The sequence below is a fragment of the Pezoporus flaviventris genome, unplaced genomic scaffold, assembly GCF_033815535.1.
Source record: "Pezoporus flaviventris isolate CSIRO_AGI_PZ_B2104156 unplaced genomic scaffold, CSIRO_AGI_Pfla_v1 ptg000141l, whole genome shotgun sequence".
Lineage (NCBI taxonomy): Eukaryota > Metazoa > Chordata > Aves > Psittaciformes > Psittacidae > Pezoporus > Pezoporus flaviventris.
In genome coordinates this window covers 249,911-267,848 of record NW_026892689.1, presented here as the reverse complement: position 1 = coordinate 267,848, position 17,938 = coordinate 249,911, and the positions used below count along the sequence as shown (strand labels likewise).

At 40.3% G+C, this 17,938-nt stretch overlaps 1 protein-coding gene across 1 annotated transcript in view; it reads right to left on the bottom strand.

Moving 5' to 3' along the window:
* Positions 1-17,938, bottom strand: part of MCTP1 (multiple C2 and transmembrane domain containing 1) — a 259,309-nt gene that overhangs the window by 185,922 nt on the left and 55,449 nt on the right. The gene's annotated exons all lie outside the window — the stretch shown is intronic.

Here is a 17,938-nt window from a genome sequence, read left to right as displayed (position 1 = left end):
GTGACAAAAGGATTACAAGGAAGGTCATACAAGGGAGGCTGGAAGAGCCGGATCTGCTCCTCTTGGAGAAGAGAAGGCCTGAGGAGTCTTAGCTGAGGGTATAAATATCAGCCAGGGTGAGTATGGAAGATGGAGTCATGCTCTTCGTTGCAGAGCCCAGAGCCAGGACAGGGGGCAATGCGCACAAACCGGAATATAGAAAACTCTATTTGTACATGAGGAAAAGAGGTTTTTACTGTGAGGCTGGTCAAACACTGGATGAGGTTGTCCAGAAGCGTCCATCCTTGGAGACACTCAAAACCCAGCTGGACACAGTTACAGGCAGCCCACGCTAGGTGACCCTGCTATGCGCAGGCTGGGCAAAATGATCTCAAGAGGTCCCTGCCAACCCCAGCCACTTGGTGCTTCTGTGAAAACCCTTACATTTTATCTGACAATGTAAAAAGAAAAGAACTGTTTGAGGAACCGCTGATTAGAATCTCATTTTTCAAGACACTTTATGCTAAAAGTCTTCCTATATTTGCCAATTAAATAATTACCAATACTTTTGCCATACTATAAGAAAGTCAAACTAAAAGCAATTGTATGCTTCCACTTCTTATAGAAAGGGAAGCAAGTAAGTATAGCCCATAGATAAAGCTGTCTCCTCAGGAGAATTGTTATTGGAGTCAGATAGAAAAGTAATTTCTCTCCTTCCCACTAGACCTACCCTTTTCACAGCTTCTGTTAACTTCAAGGTTATGCAGTTTACAGAAGAGAGAAGCAGGTAAAGCAACAGCACATTCCTACTGAAGAGCAAAATGAAGTTTTGCTTCTACTAGAAAATATGTAAATTATGCCAACATAAACACATTACAAACAGATGCACTCTAGAAAGAGCCATGACGTCCCAAGTTACCCAAAACAAAAGCAAACTGAAACATCATCTTTTTCATTAAACTAAACAAAAACAAACCCCCCCAAAAAAAACAAAACAAAACCACACTTCTTTGTCTAAAACACTGCTGAATCATGCAAATGCAAAATGAATTCATAAGCATTTAAAAGTTAGGTCCAAATAAGGCAATCATAGAATCACAGAATAGTTTGGGTTAGAAGGGACCTTCAAAGGTCATCTAGTCCAATCCCCCTGCAATGAACAGGGACATCTTCAACTAGACCAGGTTGCCTAGAACCACATCCAGCCTGGCCTGGAATGATAAGGGCTAATAGAGTTCTACTTACTTATATCTCTTTTCAAGAATATATTTACTTATTCTCAATTAGTAATTATAGTTTCATGGCTCATGCATAATGAAAAATGACTATAATATTTATATCAATTCCTGGAAATATTCCTCCAGGCCTTCTTGGATATACATATATAAAAACTCCCTTTAGAGCTTCATTACAGAATCAGTTTTCATACATGCCTGTGAGACAATTGAATACAACTTTAGGTGATTTTGGTTAGACTACAGCTTTGTTGTATAAACCAGGCAATCTGCTTGGGGGTGCCCACACACAATGCAATACCATGCATGTGCAACCTGGCTCCAAAATCCAGAGCTCAGCTCTGGACACAGATTAGCAACTGCATGCTAACACACATTTGAATGCCATGGGGACCTTTAAAATGTTATTTTATTATGCTACTTTTTGATGATCTATTAAGCTCTACAGTGACATTTAAGTGGTAGGAGCTTATTGAGGACAATACTCACATTTTTTATATTCTCCCACAAACACACTCAGTCCCATGCAAACAGGGTTAATGGCTCTTTTTACATTTCACACAAACGGGATAAGGCAGTTCTTATCAGCTGAAAGATTTGGCAGCATTTCTGGCAGAATTCACATCCGTTTTTTTTTTTTTCTTCCTGCCCTCTGGCTTAGAATACTTCTAACACAATACACTGAACATATTTCTTGTAACTTCCTTTGGGTAAATCTCTTCTATGTATTTCTTTTGACAACCTTAACATCTTCCAAATCATGAGAACTCTTGGGGAGAAGAAGATAGCAGCATGACAGGCAAAGCTACCACAGATCTTATTTCACCTACTGAATAGAAATTACAGCTTTCTTCCCCTAATTCAAGAGCTGCCTAACTTTTTTGTACGGCATTTGACAGTCAGACCCAGAGGTTTTCATTTGGTACCACAAGTTACAGGATTTTACCCTGAAGACCTGAAAAGTCAGGTCGCTCTTAGTTAACTAAGTGGAAACAACAGTTAAGACACAACAGTACAAATTCAGATTAAATCCATGCCCTTTCCATATTACAAACTACTTCATTTTTGAAATTTGTAGTCTGTTCCTATCACCTGTAAAATACATGTCTCAGCTCAGTTGAGTAAAAAGCTACCCAGAGATCATGCAATAAAGAGCTGTTAAAACACTCATGGAAAAGGAACTCCTGGTAAAGAATAAACCCCAATGGTCATTCAGAATTTGTTGATGTTACTGCATTTCCCCAAATGAAAGATGAACATTGTAGTCAAACTTCAAGGTCCATAAACAGAATCTTTCATAGCACTGATTCACCATTTTCAAAATCACAATTTTGAAATGCATTTTTAATCCAAGCGGAACTTTCAGTATATGATGCATGAAGATAGGGTTCACGCCTGTGTAGAGAACCATGGGATGCGGAAATGTTTAAAACACACATGTACAAATTTGCAATTCTGCTGATTCTTTCTAACAGCCAAATTCTTGGTTAACAAAGTACCCACTAAAGATGTCATGGAAAAGAATCTTGTACAATGTATTGCATCTTACCTACTTGGAAAAAAGCCATTAAGGATTTTGAAATAAGTAGTTATTCCTGTAGATGAGAGACTATCCACTTACATTTAGGTACTTACATCCTAAGAGTATTTAGCACTGAACTACTAAGGGAGATACCGTCTTACTAAATGCCAACAGAATTTAAGAAAAAGCTGCATAAATTCTCTCAGTTTGGATTTGCAGCCTGGTGCAATGTGGTTACGACATAAACTTGGTATAGCAGACTCTTGAGAACTGAGACTGGTTCTGTATTTTAGCCACTGAAAATGTACAGTGTACTTCCATAGCCACCATGGGCAGTTTCTCTGTCTGTACAGTTTTTTCTTTTCTACTGGTTAAAAATACCTATTTTTAACAAATATTCTGTCCTAATGGTACAGCTCAGATGTTAACTGAATGCAGGTGACATTAAACAGATGTCAGTTTGTTATGACAGATGTCTGGCTATAACAGGAACTTAAATTAACAGAGAAGGAAGAAGACCCAGAGAGTGACACAACAGGGGACAAAAAAAAAGACATACAAGAAAAAAGGAAAAAAAAGAAAAAAAAGAAAAAGTCTGTGCTGAACTAAAACAGCCTTTTAGAATACATCATGTCCATCAATTACACTGCTTATAAACTTAAGACAACTGTTTCCAGAACAGATTAACTAAACACTTCAGAGAGCACAAATATCTCATTCACCCAAGACGCCTCTTTGCATCACCTTGACTTTAAAAACGGTTGCCCTTTCCTATAAAGCAGTGTTCTTCAATACATCAAAGACATGACCACCATGAAAGTGTTCCAGGTAACCTTCAGGACTTTCCTTTGATAACAGCCACAATGAAGAGGATGAAAGCTGGGACAGAGCCACTAAACAGAAAGGGACACAAGACCCACTAGAAGTAATAAAAAATTTATACACATATTTCCTTCAAATCAATCTGGTGCCAGATTTTAACATTTGTATTAAAGTGCAATTTTGCCTGTAGTTCTGTGTGCAATTCTGACCCAGGAAGGCTGTAACAAACAGCACTGTTTTGTGTAGGAGTAAGGAAGGAGGCAGCTGAGACTTTTCCTCTGGACGTGGTATTTTGTCTCTTTTTCAAAGAGAGAGCAGAGATGCCTATTTCCAGAAGCAGTGCTGCTCTGTGAATTGCAAGGGCACATCTCTGACACTCAGCTCTTCAGCTGAAGGAGGTGCTGGATGTTAAGTTTCTCATCAAGAAAATATTAGTAGTGAGATATTAGTAGTAACTAATAGGTTAGTACCAGGTGCCTCACTGTAGGCACACAGGGAGCCCTAACGTGCAGCTCAGGACTGTGCTTTCTGGTATCAGGACAGGCACTTTTGAAATTTGGTTTAACTATTCTCAGGAACTTTAAATGCATCAGTGACTTCTGAGATCTGTCTGTACTGTTTAATTGTTGTTACAAAGCTGCAGTATCAGAATGTTTAATCTTCTTTCCATAACCTTTCAAGGAGTTAACTAAGCAAGCAGCGTAAATGCAAAACTATAAACCTAATCCAGCATAAAATATATTTTCTGTGCTAAATCATTCTGAAATAAGAGAATTAGTACTTTCTCACTTTAGCAGCTTGCATACTTTTAATTTCTGAAGAATTTCTCTATGACTGTATGGCTTTTTTTCATTTCCATAGTAATTTCTTCCAGACAATCAGAGAGCAGAATTTATCATGAGCTCTGGAGAAAGGCTGGACCCAAGTGTCTTTAATAGTTGATAGACTGAGCAAAGCTTTGATTTCCTACAATAGCCATTTCCCAGTCGGAAAATCTAAAGAGTAGCTCCTTTTTCTACTCACATAAAAATGAATTTCTGACACTTCCCCAGGCTTCTTCCCAAACCTGTGCTGGATTCACAGCATCTTTGTAAATAACAAATATTGAAGACGGACTGTTAGAGATACCATTACATCAAATAATTGCTTTGGTATTTTTCAAAGCACAGTCACTGCACAGCACACCACAGAACATTTTATTCACCGGAAAGCTGCAGACTTCCCTGGAAGAGAAGAGAGCATTCAAACCCTTTTCTCCTCTAGTAAAGTCAGACAACTTGGAAAAGCATCGTTTTGACAGGCTGCATTATAGGACTGCATTTTCTTTTGTTCTTCATAGGCAGAAAGACACAAATTTTGTACAAACAAATGTAGAAACATACAGATGGCTTTTTTCTTAAGTAAGTCCAAAGCTTATCACATTACTAATGATTTACAAAAAGTCTTCTGAGCTTGTAAGTGCATATATTTGCACCTTCTCTTTAACAGAACTTAGATTTTATTTAGGAAGAAAACATTCCTGCCTCAAGCCCAGCTTCTATGTGCCCTCATGCTCTAATTAGCCAATTAATTTATCAAGCAAGACCTGGAACATATCAAAGGGCCGGCACAGTGGCCACATGGTGAACTTATATTAACACTTGCAAATAATATTTTTGCTTAAGAAACAGACCAAACAGCTAAGATCAGCAGTTAGTACTAGATCAAAAACAGACTTAAGTTTCCTAATGCTCATAAGAATTTCCTTCAGCATGTTGGCTGAATTCAGACTTCGCAGACTAAAACACAACCTCACGCGCTCTCCAATATCTTCCTCATTTGCCATCTACTCTGGAGGGTACCTGCTCTCAGTGCTACCTACACCCCACCCCTTCCTCCCTGTTTTTAGCTGTCTCCTTCAGCTTAGATTTGCATACTGGGAGAGGAGACTGGAAGACAGGATTGCCTTCTGGAAGGCACACCATCGTCAATGAGTAACAGGACCATACTTCCAGTCTTGCACTGTTTTCTTCCCCTAACTTTAAGGCTGATCTGTGCAGAATGAGATTAATTCCATTTAACTTGGGACAATGGAAAAGACTGAGAATTATGAATAACACGGGTGTGACCAAGAGTAGGTAATTCAAGAATGCGACTGAATAGGGTGTTTCATAACTGCATTTGGTATTCTCACAGAAATCACGTGCCCCCACACGAAACCTGACACTGTTGAAAGATGTCAAAGAATAGCAATTTTTAACCAAGAAAATAGAACTAGAATTGTGTAAGAAACCATGGAGTGCTAGAAATATTTTAAAGAAGTACAACCTCCTCAGCCAAAGCCACTAATGCATACTGTATCTTTTATTAAAAAACAAAATTCAATAAAGATTGGAATCAGTTTCCTAAATGATTGTTTATACTAGATTTCTTCAGTAAATAAATATTAAACACATACTGCAACTACCAATATTTTGTACAAACTGTAACTCACAGTAACAGTCAGTTATTAATGCTCCACTAACATTAATTAGACCAAACCCAGAGAACTACTACCATTCCTCAGGGCATAGAAGGGGGACATTTGATTTCCTAGCATTTTTCTATCTTTTAAAAATCAAATTAATTTTCCCTGTTCCCTTTTTATTCACACAAAAAGCCACTTCTGTAAAGAGTTAGTTCAAATATCCAAACACAAAACATGAAGGCACTTCTCCAGATATCTGATATTATATGAAATGTAAGTATTTTCATATGAAAATGTGAAATATTTCCAACAGACAAGGTGACAGAGAAGTAATGCAACCACAAGTAGGATGCTGACAGGTCATACTCAATTGCTGTTCCAGTCATGCAAAAACTGTGGCCAGTAACTGATGAGATACGCAGAAAGAAGCACACCAGAGGTCTTGAGCTTCTATTGATTATATCTAGGTAAAAACCACAGTGACAGTAATTGTGAAGTATTCCATAAAAAAAAAAACAACTGACAAAATAGAGTTAAAGGATTTGCCACCTCTGCACATTACTCTTCCAGTACAAATCTGCTTGAGGTAAAAAAAAAAAAAAATCACAACAGAAGTGCGGTTGCACAACAGTAAATCACTACTGAAAGGCATAGTTTGAACACTCCCTGCTCAATGCACAAGCTGTCACATCTCTCAGTATGTTGTAATGTAAGCCTCATGTCAGAGCACACCTTATCTAAGAAAAGTCACTTTCAAAGACTATCGATTAAGAAAAACAAAATGAGTTGTCTACAACCTACTTTATAGCTTTCAACCACAAGCAATGGATTAAATCCAATATGTATGAAACCTTGCAGACAATATAAGCAGCACTTCACAAAACAGATTCAACAGCTATGTAAATGCTCCCCAAATAATACACAGCTATAGGAATCTCAATATGGTCATTACCGAGAGTGAAAAGAACAACTGAGGAGGAGATATTTTGTCCCTATTCCAAATAACCATTTGTCTATATTCCAAATTCCAAATAATAATATTTTCTTGGATGAGAAAGCTGAGCTTATTCCAAAGTTGTGGTGATAGGCAGGAAAGAGAAGACAATGTCTTGATGGATTGATGACGATGGCAATAGCTAATATTAATGACTTGTTCCAACCTTTCAATAGGGTAAATTGAAGTAATTAAGAGGTTGAGCACTAAATCCAAAAAATCTAACAACCTGACAGTTCTGCTTTTCTACACTTCACAGGGCAGTTTGTCATAGACCTGCAGTAGGGCTGACACTGAGGGATAGCTTCCTGTCTAAGAAAAACCCTTCCTACAATACCACTGCCTACAAGATGCAAACTCTTTATAAGAGAAGCCCAGCTTCATGTATTGGGTCATATTCTGCAGAATAAAACAGTTCCATGTCCAGCACCTGTGCAAGAAGAGGATTTTTATTTATGTTGAATATATTTTGTGACTGTCTCAAAGACATTTGAGAACATAAGATGAAATCACTGAAAAAGCCGAAGAAGAAAAAAGGGAAACATATGATTTTAACCTGTAGCATGTAGGAAGAGAGACCAAAATGACCCCACAATAATCAAGCCTGAGTAGTTCAGAGATTGTCCATGAGCAATATGATGACAAACTTCTATGACAGGGCACTTGTTTGTAACAGTGAAAAAGCAAACAACTGTTTTCAAACACTCTTTGGCACAGTCTTTTTGATATGTTTACCTGAACTCATGTAAAGGCAGACACTGTTCATGTAGGCAATGCTTTACTGGGAAACCTTTTGATCTGTTTATGTAACCAATTAAATTTCCCAGTAAAGTATTACCTAATTCTGTTGGAAGGACGGTACGGCCCGGCACAAGCAATCCAGGAGGTTTGTGTAGAAGACAACTTCCTTCTGCAAGTAATAGAGGAGCCGACAAGGAGAGGTGCCATGCTTGACCTCGTGCTCACCAACAGGGAAGGGCTCGTTGGAAATGTGACTCTCCAGGGCAGCCTTGGATGCAGCGATCACGAGATGGTCGAATTTGAGATCCTCAGAACAGTGAGAAGAGCGTGCAGCAAGCTCACTGCCCTGGACTTCGAAAGAGCAGACTTTGGCCTCTTCAGGAACCTGCTTAGTAAGGTTCCATGGGATACAGCCCTAGAGTGAAGGGGGGCCCAAGACTGTTGGTTGATATTCAAGGATCACCTGCTGCAAGCTGAGGAGTGTTGCATCCCAACCATAAGGAAGTGCAGCAGGAGGGCCAAGAGACCTCCTTGGGGGGATGAGGAGCCTCTGAGGAAAATTCAATTGAACAAAGAGGCTTATAGTAAGTGGAAGCAAGGACAGGTGGCATGGGAAGAGTACAGGGATGTTGTCCGGGAAGCTAGGGACCAGGTTAGGAAAGCTAAGGCCCAGTTAGAATTAAACTTAGCTAGAGGTATTAAAGATAACAGGAAGGGATTCTACAAGTACATAGCAAATAAAAAACAGACTAGGGAGAATGGAGGCCCCCTCAGGAAGCTCTCAGGAGAACTGGCTACACAGGATTTGGAGAAGGCTGAGGGTCTGAATGACTTCTTTGACTTGGTCTTCACTGGCAAAGGCTCTGACCAAACCACCCAAGTCTTGGAAGGCACATACAGGGACTGCGAGAATGAAGACCTTGCGCCCACTGTAGGAGAGGAACTGGTTCGAGGCCATCTTAAAAATCTGAATGTGCACAAGTCCATGGGTCCTGATGAGATCCATCCGTGGGTCCTAAAGGAGCTGGCAAATGAAGTTGCTAAGCCGCTGGCCATCAGATTTGAGAACTCATGGCAGTCAGGTGAAGTTCCCAATGACTGGAAAAAGGGAAATATAACCCCCATTTTCAAGAAGGGGAAAATGGATGACCCAGGGAATTACAGACCACTCAGTCTCACCTCTGTGCAAAATCTTGGAGCAGATTCTCCTGGAAGGCATGCTAAGGCACATGAAAATCAACAAGGTGCTTGGTGACAGCCAGCATGGCTTCATCAAGGGGAAATCCTGCCTGACCAATTTGGTGGCCTTCTATGATGGGGCAACAGAACTGATGGACAGGGGTAGAGCAGTTGATGTCATCTACCTGGACTTGTGTAAAGCGTTCGACACTGTCTCACACGACATCCTTGTCTCTAAATTGGAGGGACATCAATTTGATGGATGGACCACTCGGTGGATAAAGAACTGGCTGGATGGCCGCATGCAAAGAGTTGTGATCAATGGCTCAATGTCTGGCTGGAGACCAGTAATGAGTGGTGAACCTCAGGGATCACTGTTGGGACCGGTCTTGTTCAACATCTTTGTCCCTGACATGGACAGTGGGATTGAGTGCGCCCTCAGCAAGTTTGCCGATGACACCAAGCTGTGTGGTTTGGTTGATATGCTGGAGGGAAGGAATGCCATCCAGAGGAACCTTGACACACTTGTGAGGTGGGCTGATGCCAACCTCATGAAGTTTAACCATGCCAAGTGCAAGGTCCTACACCTGGGTCGGAGCAATCCCAGGCACAGCTACAGGCTGGGCAGAGAAGAGTTTCAGAGCAGCCCTGCGGAGAAGGACTTGGGGGTGTTGGTTGACGAGAAAATGAACATGGGACGGCAGTGTGTGCTTGCAGCCCAGAAAGCCAACCGTATCCTGGGCTGCATCAAAAGGAGCGTGACCAGCAGGTCGAAGGAGGTGATCCTGCCCCTCTACTCTGCTCTTGTGAGACCTCACTGGGAGTATTGTGTGCAGTTCTGGTGTCCTCAACATAAAGAGGACATGGAACAGTTGGAGCAAGTCCAGAGAAGGGCCACGAGGACGATCAGGGGACTGGAGCACCTCCCATATGAAGACAGGCTGAGGAAGTTGGGGCTGTTCAGCCTGGAGAAGAGAAGGCTGCGTGGAGACCTCATAGCAGCCTTCCAGTATCTGAAGGGGGCCTATAGGGATGCTGGAGAAGGACTATTCATTAGGGACTGTAGTGACAGGACAAGGGGTAACGAGTTAAAACTTAAACAGGGGAAGTTTAGATTGGATATAAGAAGGAAATTCTTTCCTGTTAGGGTGGTGAGGCACTGGAATGGGTTGCCCAGGGAGGTTGTGAATGCTCCATCCCTGGCAGTGTTCAAGACCAGGTTGGACGAGGCCTTGGGTGATACGATTTAGCGTAAGGTGTCCCTGCCCACAGCAGGGGGGTTGGAACTAGATGATCTTAAGATTCTTTCCAACCCTAACTATTCTATGATTCTAATTGAGAAGTGTCTGACCTCACAGGAGGTGTTTTGCCACTATCTTCACCATCAGTTATGAATTAAGTCCATAGCAATGGACTATCCAGTTCTTACAGTACAGAATAAAACAATAAGCTACATGGTACTAATTATAGCAGCAGTCACTACAGCAGCCTTGTGAATGAAACATGAAGTTTTCCATTCTAGGGCTTCCTCTCCGTGTTACAGAGCAGGAGAGACCAAGTGAATTACACTGATTTCAGTGACACACAGCAGCCTTTACTATGGCTGAAGTCCTGCAGACAAACCTGATCAGGAGCAGTAACACATCAGTAAGATGGGGACGGAAAAAAAAAAAGAATTAAATTTAAAAAAAAAGGGAAAAAAGGACATTTCCTCTCCCTGCCCATTGCTTTCTCAAGCTCCAATGACTGCAATTTTAAATTTTAAAACTATTATACCAAATCAGTGTTTTTGCTGTAGTCAAATGCAAAACCAGCTTTAGCCTGTATTTTTGGTAACCATGCCATGAAAATCAAACTGTGCTGACTCATACTTACTGCCTCAGAAAGAAGAGGTAAGCCTGATTACAGTCTTGCTGGAGGTACTGCTTTCTCCTTCTCCAAGGCAAGGGAATGAGAACTGCTCCAAGTCTTAACTTTTCCCAAGGTCTCATCAGAAACACAGAACTGATCAGCTCTATCTAGTAAGTTTCCAGAAGGAGTAAACAGCAAAAGGGCACCATCAATCACTTCACCACAGACTGAATGGAACATCCATAAACCTGTAAACCCAAAGCCACTGTGTTTAATTTCAAAGTTTTCACAGAACACAAATAAGAAGGTGGGCACTGCTCCTTTATGAAATGTCTAACACAATTCTTCATTTTCTGGAACTTCAAGAACTAACAGATAGTTGGGTGATAGCCAAGACACAGGAGAGAGACCAAACCAACACCCAAAAACCTGGTTCTGCAAGCAAGTGCATGTCTTCTAGCAAATGAAGTGATACAGATAAAAAAAAAAAACCTGCATGCTACAAAGATCTGTTGTCATTTACCCACAACATACTCTCTTTCAGTAAGTCCTCTATCTGAAGGAAATAAGTTGTTAACACTGAAAATCCATCATTCCTTACTTCTTCTGGGGTGAGTAACTTTTAGAGTAATCTAAAGCTTTCAAAGACACTTAGATGTCCTACCTTGTGCCCGACTCCTCAGCCTCAGCTCTTCTAATTTCCTTCTGTCATACCTTCTACCTTCTTTTACTAATTACTGCTCTACTTCTATCCTTTCAGGCCATCATCCATCAGTCTTACATTTTATAGCATAAATAAATAAATAAATAAAGGAACAAAAAAAAATAATTAATGTAATTCAGAACATCCATGATAACCCTGTTTGGCAAAAATGTTCACATACTTTATATATTTGTAAAATACCTATGCACTCATTCAAAATTACAGCATAAAGGCAGAATGGCTATAAACTTTATACTGTTTTTTTAATCTGAACATCTAGAAATGAGTGCTATTTCATGCTAGCAAACTGAAAATTTCTACCACACATTAAAACTTCTGTGTTCTAAAAGTTTATGAACTGCTATACTTTTCATTGAAGTGATAAGACATTTACAACCCATGTGACTCAGCAGACAAAGACAGCATACATAATATTCATGTACAAGTAATTAACACAGTTTAAGTGACATATTCATTCCAAGTGACTATCACTCAGTTGGTTTGCATCACTCCCTGACTTAAACAGTTCTTAAAGGCAAACAAGCACCCCAGAAGCAACCTGAGTAGTCTGTAATAAGGCCACTTATGCACAGCAAAGACAAGGCAAGAAAGGTACTGCCAAATTCTGCAAGATTCACAAGAATCCATTATAATAAACAACAGCCTTTGATTACAGCTGTAATAGAGAAGACACATATTGGTTTCCCAAATGCTACATTTCTTCTTTCCCTAGAATCATAGAACAACAGACTGGTGTGTGTTGGAAGGACCTTAAAGCTCTTCTAGTTCCAACCCCCTGCCATGGGCAGGGACACCTTCCACTAGACCAGGTTGCTCCAAGACCCATGCAACCTGGCCTTGAACACTGCCAGGGATGGGGCAGCCACAGCTTCTCTGGGCAACCTGTGGCAGGGCCTCAGCAACCTCACAGGGAAAAACTTCTGCCTAAGAGCTCATCTCAGTCTCCCCTCTGTCAGATTAAAGCCATTCCCCCTTGGCCTGTCCCTACAGGCCCTTGTCCAAAGCCCCTCTCCAGGTTTCTTGCAGCTCCATTTAGGCACTGGAGCTGCTCTAAGGTCTCCCCTTAAGGAGCCTTCTCTTCTCCAGGCTGAACCAGCCCAGCTCTCTCAGCCTGTATCCAGAGCAGAGCTGCTCCAGCCCTCGCAGCATCTCTCTGATCTCCTCTGGACTCGCTTCAACAGCTCCATGTCCCTCTTGTGTTGGGGCCCCGGAACTGAACAGAGTACTGCAGGTACTAGAAGGTTTTAAAGCTAAATATTTTAGCTCTATCTTGTACCATGCTTCTAGTACGCAGACTCACTTAACACTGATATTAACCTTAATTTTTATTTAGTCTATCAGCCAAGGACTGAACTTGGACATCATCTAGAAATTTAAATACTACAATAGTATCATGCACAAAAAAAAACAAAAACACCAAGTATTTCTTTGTAAAATTACTTATACTATGCACTTTTAACAGTAATACTTACTCAAGTTTTCTCATTTCAAACAGATTTATGTGTGCATACATATTTACATATATTCTGACACATTTTCAACAAAGCTGATATATTTCTCCTGTCTTCCTATCATTACATACATTGAACAATATAAACTTTGGGCCTAAATTTATGTCTCAGTATTACCTGTATATTATTTCTCTTGGATTAAAAATCTGAGATTTCTAAGCAGAGAAAAAGATTATTTGGATAATTAATCACTGTCCCTTAGATGTACAGTAACAGAAGCTTAACACGGATTCAACAGTTTGCCTCACAGATGGAAAGAATACACACAGTAGAGAAACAAAGAACACTGATTTACTCAACAGTTCCATTTTGTATGGTTGAAAGCATCTAACATATGAATAGAGATTAATGCGCTTGAGTTTGTGTGGATACAATCATCTCAGTCCACTGCAGATACTTGCCACCCCCTTTAAGCAAACACCCAATTCTGAAGAAAGTTACACATAAACAGATGCTGAAGCCTGTATATGGAGAGAAGGCTCTATCTGACTAAATCTCAGGAAATGAGAGATCATAGCCCAGAAACACTCTTCACTGGTTTTGCTCTACAGAGTGCTAAGAAGCAATAGGCACCTCAGCAATTAGAAGTGAAGATCCCTCACTGCTATTATGCATTAGTGAAATCTTAATGTATTACCCTGCACTGACTTCCTCTGGGGGAATAAAAGTCATTATTAAAGATATCACTAACATGACTATTTTGGAGTACTATCCAAGAATCTCAGATGTCTGACAAGAATATACATTATTGTACAAGTATCTAAACTTTTATGACACCATAAATGACAAGATGTGCTACACAGTTTGGAAAATCTAGCCCTTTGTATTAGGAAATGCAGAGTGATTTCCTGAAAACAGACATCTGAAGTGAAAAAAAGAAAGAAACCATGTATCAGAGGAGGACTGACTGCCTTCTACTAGGCCTCTAAATCTCATTCCTAGAGTAAAAGTGAATCATTAAAATGCTATTGCCATATAACTTTTAAATCACCAGGATGTTTTCTCATTCAAACAATGCTCATACATATTTTGAAGTCTGGAGCATAAGAAATGATGCACAACAACCAGTAACTTTCTAAGTTGTTATTTAGGGGTCCTTTTTTCATGTGCAGCTTTCTCAGAGAAAAAGCTGAATGCCAAAAATATATAAATGCACCTAAAGATTTCACAAGATCATTGTATTAAAACAAGTAAGAACGTGCAAATAAATTCATCAACTTACACAACAAAATTTATGACAGCAGACTTAAAAATCTCTTCTGATACAAACCAAAATGTGAATTTAACTTACACATATATTCATATGTGCATATATTCATAACTGCATCTATACATATCCACGTAATTCACCTGACACTGTACTCATTGAGTGGTACCATACATCGTTTGTCCTTGGAGACCAACAAATCAACTGCTTTATTATCAAAGTGGGTATGTTCATCTCTTCCACTAAATGTTGCCTGAAACAAGAGATTTTTCAGGAAGTTCCTCCTGACGTGTTCCAATTCTATCTCCAAATGGTAGAATCAAACATAATGTATTTCTGTGCTTTGTTAACTTCTTTTCCCTGTCAATGTTAATTCCCCTTTATGTCATTAGTAATTCATGTTAAACCACTTATATCTCTTTCACACTCTCAGCTCTATAATATCACCTCTGAAGCCTCTGTAAGCTTTTGGAGCACCAACTTCACTGTGCTTAGTTCAGACCATTAAGTATCTCAGATCTTGGCCGACAGTCTTCCAGTCAGTTTTCTAGCTGTAAGTAAAAATAAAGATGAACAGCAGCAGCCTCAATATTGCTAATCTGCAGGTCCTCCATTCTTTCATGCTCTTTGCCTGTTTTATTTCTGTTGACAAAAACCCACTTTAAGTTTGGAAAAATAAGACTGAAGAAAGAGCATTCTTTTTCAGGACATTCTTGAATCCAACCAGTAGGTAAAAAGAAGACATAAATTATATTATATGATACCAATTTTAGTAATTGATTTAAATAATCTTTTTCCTCTATGATATAAAAGTCTGAAAATAAACTTAAATCATTAAAAAGTAAGTTAATCAGAACTTGTCTTTAATCAGACCATTATTTTAGAGGAGTAAACTGTGTGCTAAATGACCAAGCAGGATCTTGCATTCAAAATGATCCAGGAACAAAAAAAGGGTTCTGTTTCCAGTAGTTTTCCATAAATTCCATTAATATTCTCAATTTTCTTTCATATATACTTATAAGAAATAACAATTAAAATCTCAGTGAAATAAATCATGAAGGTTTCTTGTTCCAGACAGCAAATGCTAACTCATACATGCCTGTCAGTACCTGCTAGAGAGAATACTCTTCAAATTTGCTAAATGGGAGAAAATCTTCTTGTGAAGAAACTATTAAAAAATCATTACTATGCTTCTTTTTCTGCCCACACTGCATTTAATGCATCTATTTTAAGTGTCTATGAAAAAACATGAGGAGAGATCATCAGAATTCACAATCACTGCATTGCTTCACCCACACATTGTACCTACACTGTACTTCCTCCACTTATTTGAGAACCAACTTCAGAGTTAAGGTACTGATCTAAGATGTTCCAGCAAAGACTAAGCATTGAGTTATTGGCCAAGACACCATGAGTGCTCAAATATTATTTTCAGCTTAAGTGTAGTGCAAGTTTAACAAATAATGTCAAAACATGTAACACAGATGGCCTAATATATCATATGATTTCAGTTACTGTGGCTTTCTACAAGGAAAACTGCTTACACATTAAGTCCAGAAAGAATACAATAGGGTTTGAGGAGAAGAAAAAGCCTTGATTCTGTGTGAGCACTGCTCAGCAGCAACTAAAACATCTCTGTGTTACCAACACCATTTCCAGCACAAATCCAAAAAACAAAGCCCCATACCAGCTACTATGGAGAAAATTAACTCTATCCCAGCCAAAGCAAATGCATTCGCTGAAACACAAACATCAACATTTAAGTCTGAAACAACTTCCAAACTACTGCCTATTCAGCTCTGCTTCAAAAATTACCAGCTGCACACACTTTTACACAGGCCTCTGGCAGGAGGCACCAGCTACTTCACACAGTCCTTCACCCTCCACACAGGAAGTTTTGGTTTTGAGAGGCAAAAGGGGAGAATTTTCCCTTGCCACAGCAAAATACTAACTCCCTGCTTCAGTGCCTGTGGCCTCCTACTAAGTACAACACAAAACCACACCACAAATTACTAAATGGCAGTATTATCCAGAGGGACCTTGACAGGCTTGAGAGGTGGGTCCATGCAAAACTCATGAAGTTCAACAAGGCCAATTGCAAGGTCCTGAAGCTGAGCTGGGGCAATCCCAAGCACAAACACAAGCTGGAGGAGACCGGACTTGAAACAGCCTTGAGGAGAAGGACTTGGAGGTATTGGCTGATGAAAAGCTCCCCACGACTTGACTTCAGTGTGAGCTTGAGCCCAGAACCTCCTCAAGTGCTGGGCTGCATCCCCAGAGCATGAGCAGCAGGTTGAGGGAGGGGATTCTGCCCCTCTGCTACACTCTGGGGAGACCCCCCCTGCAGTCCTGTGTCCAGCTCTGGGGCAACAACACAAGAGGGATGTGGAGCTGTTGGAGCGAGTCTGGAGTTGGCCAGAGAGATGCTGCGAGGGCTGGAGCAGCTCTGCTCTGGAGACAGGCTGAGAGAGCTGGGCTGCTTCAGCCTGGAGAAGAGAAGGTTCCTTAAGGGGAGACCTTAGAGCAGCTCCAGTGCCTAAAGGGGCTGCAGGAAACCTGGAGAGGGGCTTTGGACAAGGGCCTATAGGGACAGGACAAGGGGGAATGGCTTTAACCTGACAGAGGAGAGAATGACTACAAGAGGTAATGGCTTCAAGCTGAAAGAGGGTGATTAGAAGGTGAACATTGAGAGGTATCAGGAACAGCAAATACTGAAAGATTTCAACATTTTTAACATCCCTCACCAAATCAAAACTCATCTAACAATTTTCTCTGACATGCACTAGTTTTCAACTTCTCTGTGAGGGTTGTAAGGTGCTGGCAAAGGTTGCCCAGAGAAGCTGCGGCTGTCTCATTCCTGGCAGAACGATGGTGACATCATTTTATTATTCCATGGAAGTGCTACACAAAAGCTATACAGTAATGAATTGCTTCTGAATTACTTTATTTCATGCATATACTTACTAAATTACAGAAACACCTTCAAATGTACTATTATTAAAATTATATTAAACTGTAAATTATCTTAGAATTTATTCAAACTTTACAAACAGTACAAACAATGCAGAGTGCTTCAACAAGTGGCCAAAATGGGAACTTTGTGGAAGGCAAAAACAGCTTCTTTACCTCTGCTTCTTGCTTCATACAGTGAAGAGCAAGGTCACAGTCCCACAGTAACTTTCCAGTAAAGTCTTCACATCTGACACTAGTAAATCCTTTTGCCTTTGTTTTCTGCCTCTGACCTATTAGTTCCGTAATGCTTCAGCAGTGCAAAGCAACTGGAAACCCTTCCACCCTGCCAGGGGAGGAATTGCCTTCAGGCATGAATCCTTGGGTGGCAGAATGCCAACCAGATTGGTGTTGACACCCTGGTGAAGGCAGCAATGGGGACTCAAGCCCCAACAAAGAGCTGGAGATCAGCTGTGCTCCTCACAAAAGCCATTCCAGAAACACATGTGCAAGTTCCCTGGTGCCCACAGTGCCACCATCAACAGCAGATAATGCAGTGGCACGCAGCTCCCCGCAGCTGAGCAGCCCTCATCTCCAGGGAGAACCATGCTTCTGCTGAAAGCCACAAATTACTCTTTTCATAAGTCAAATTTAAAATAAGGTAAGTATCAAGGGGAGGTAATTACTCACTGAAGCATCAAGGCTCAGCTCTTCACATCTCTTAATTAGCTGCCACTAAAAATATAAATTCCTTATGAGAATGACATTCAATAGCCCT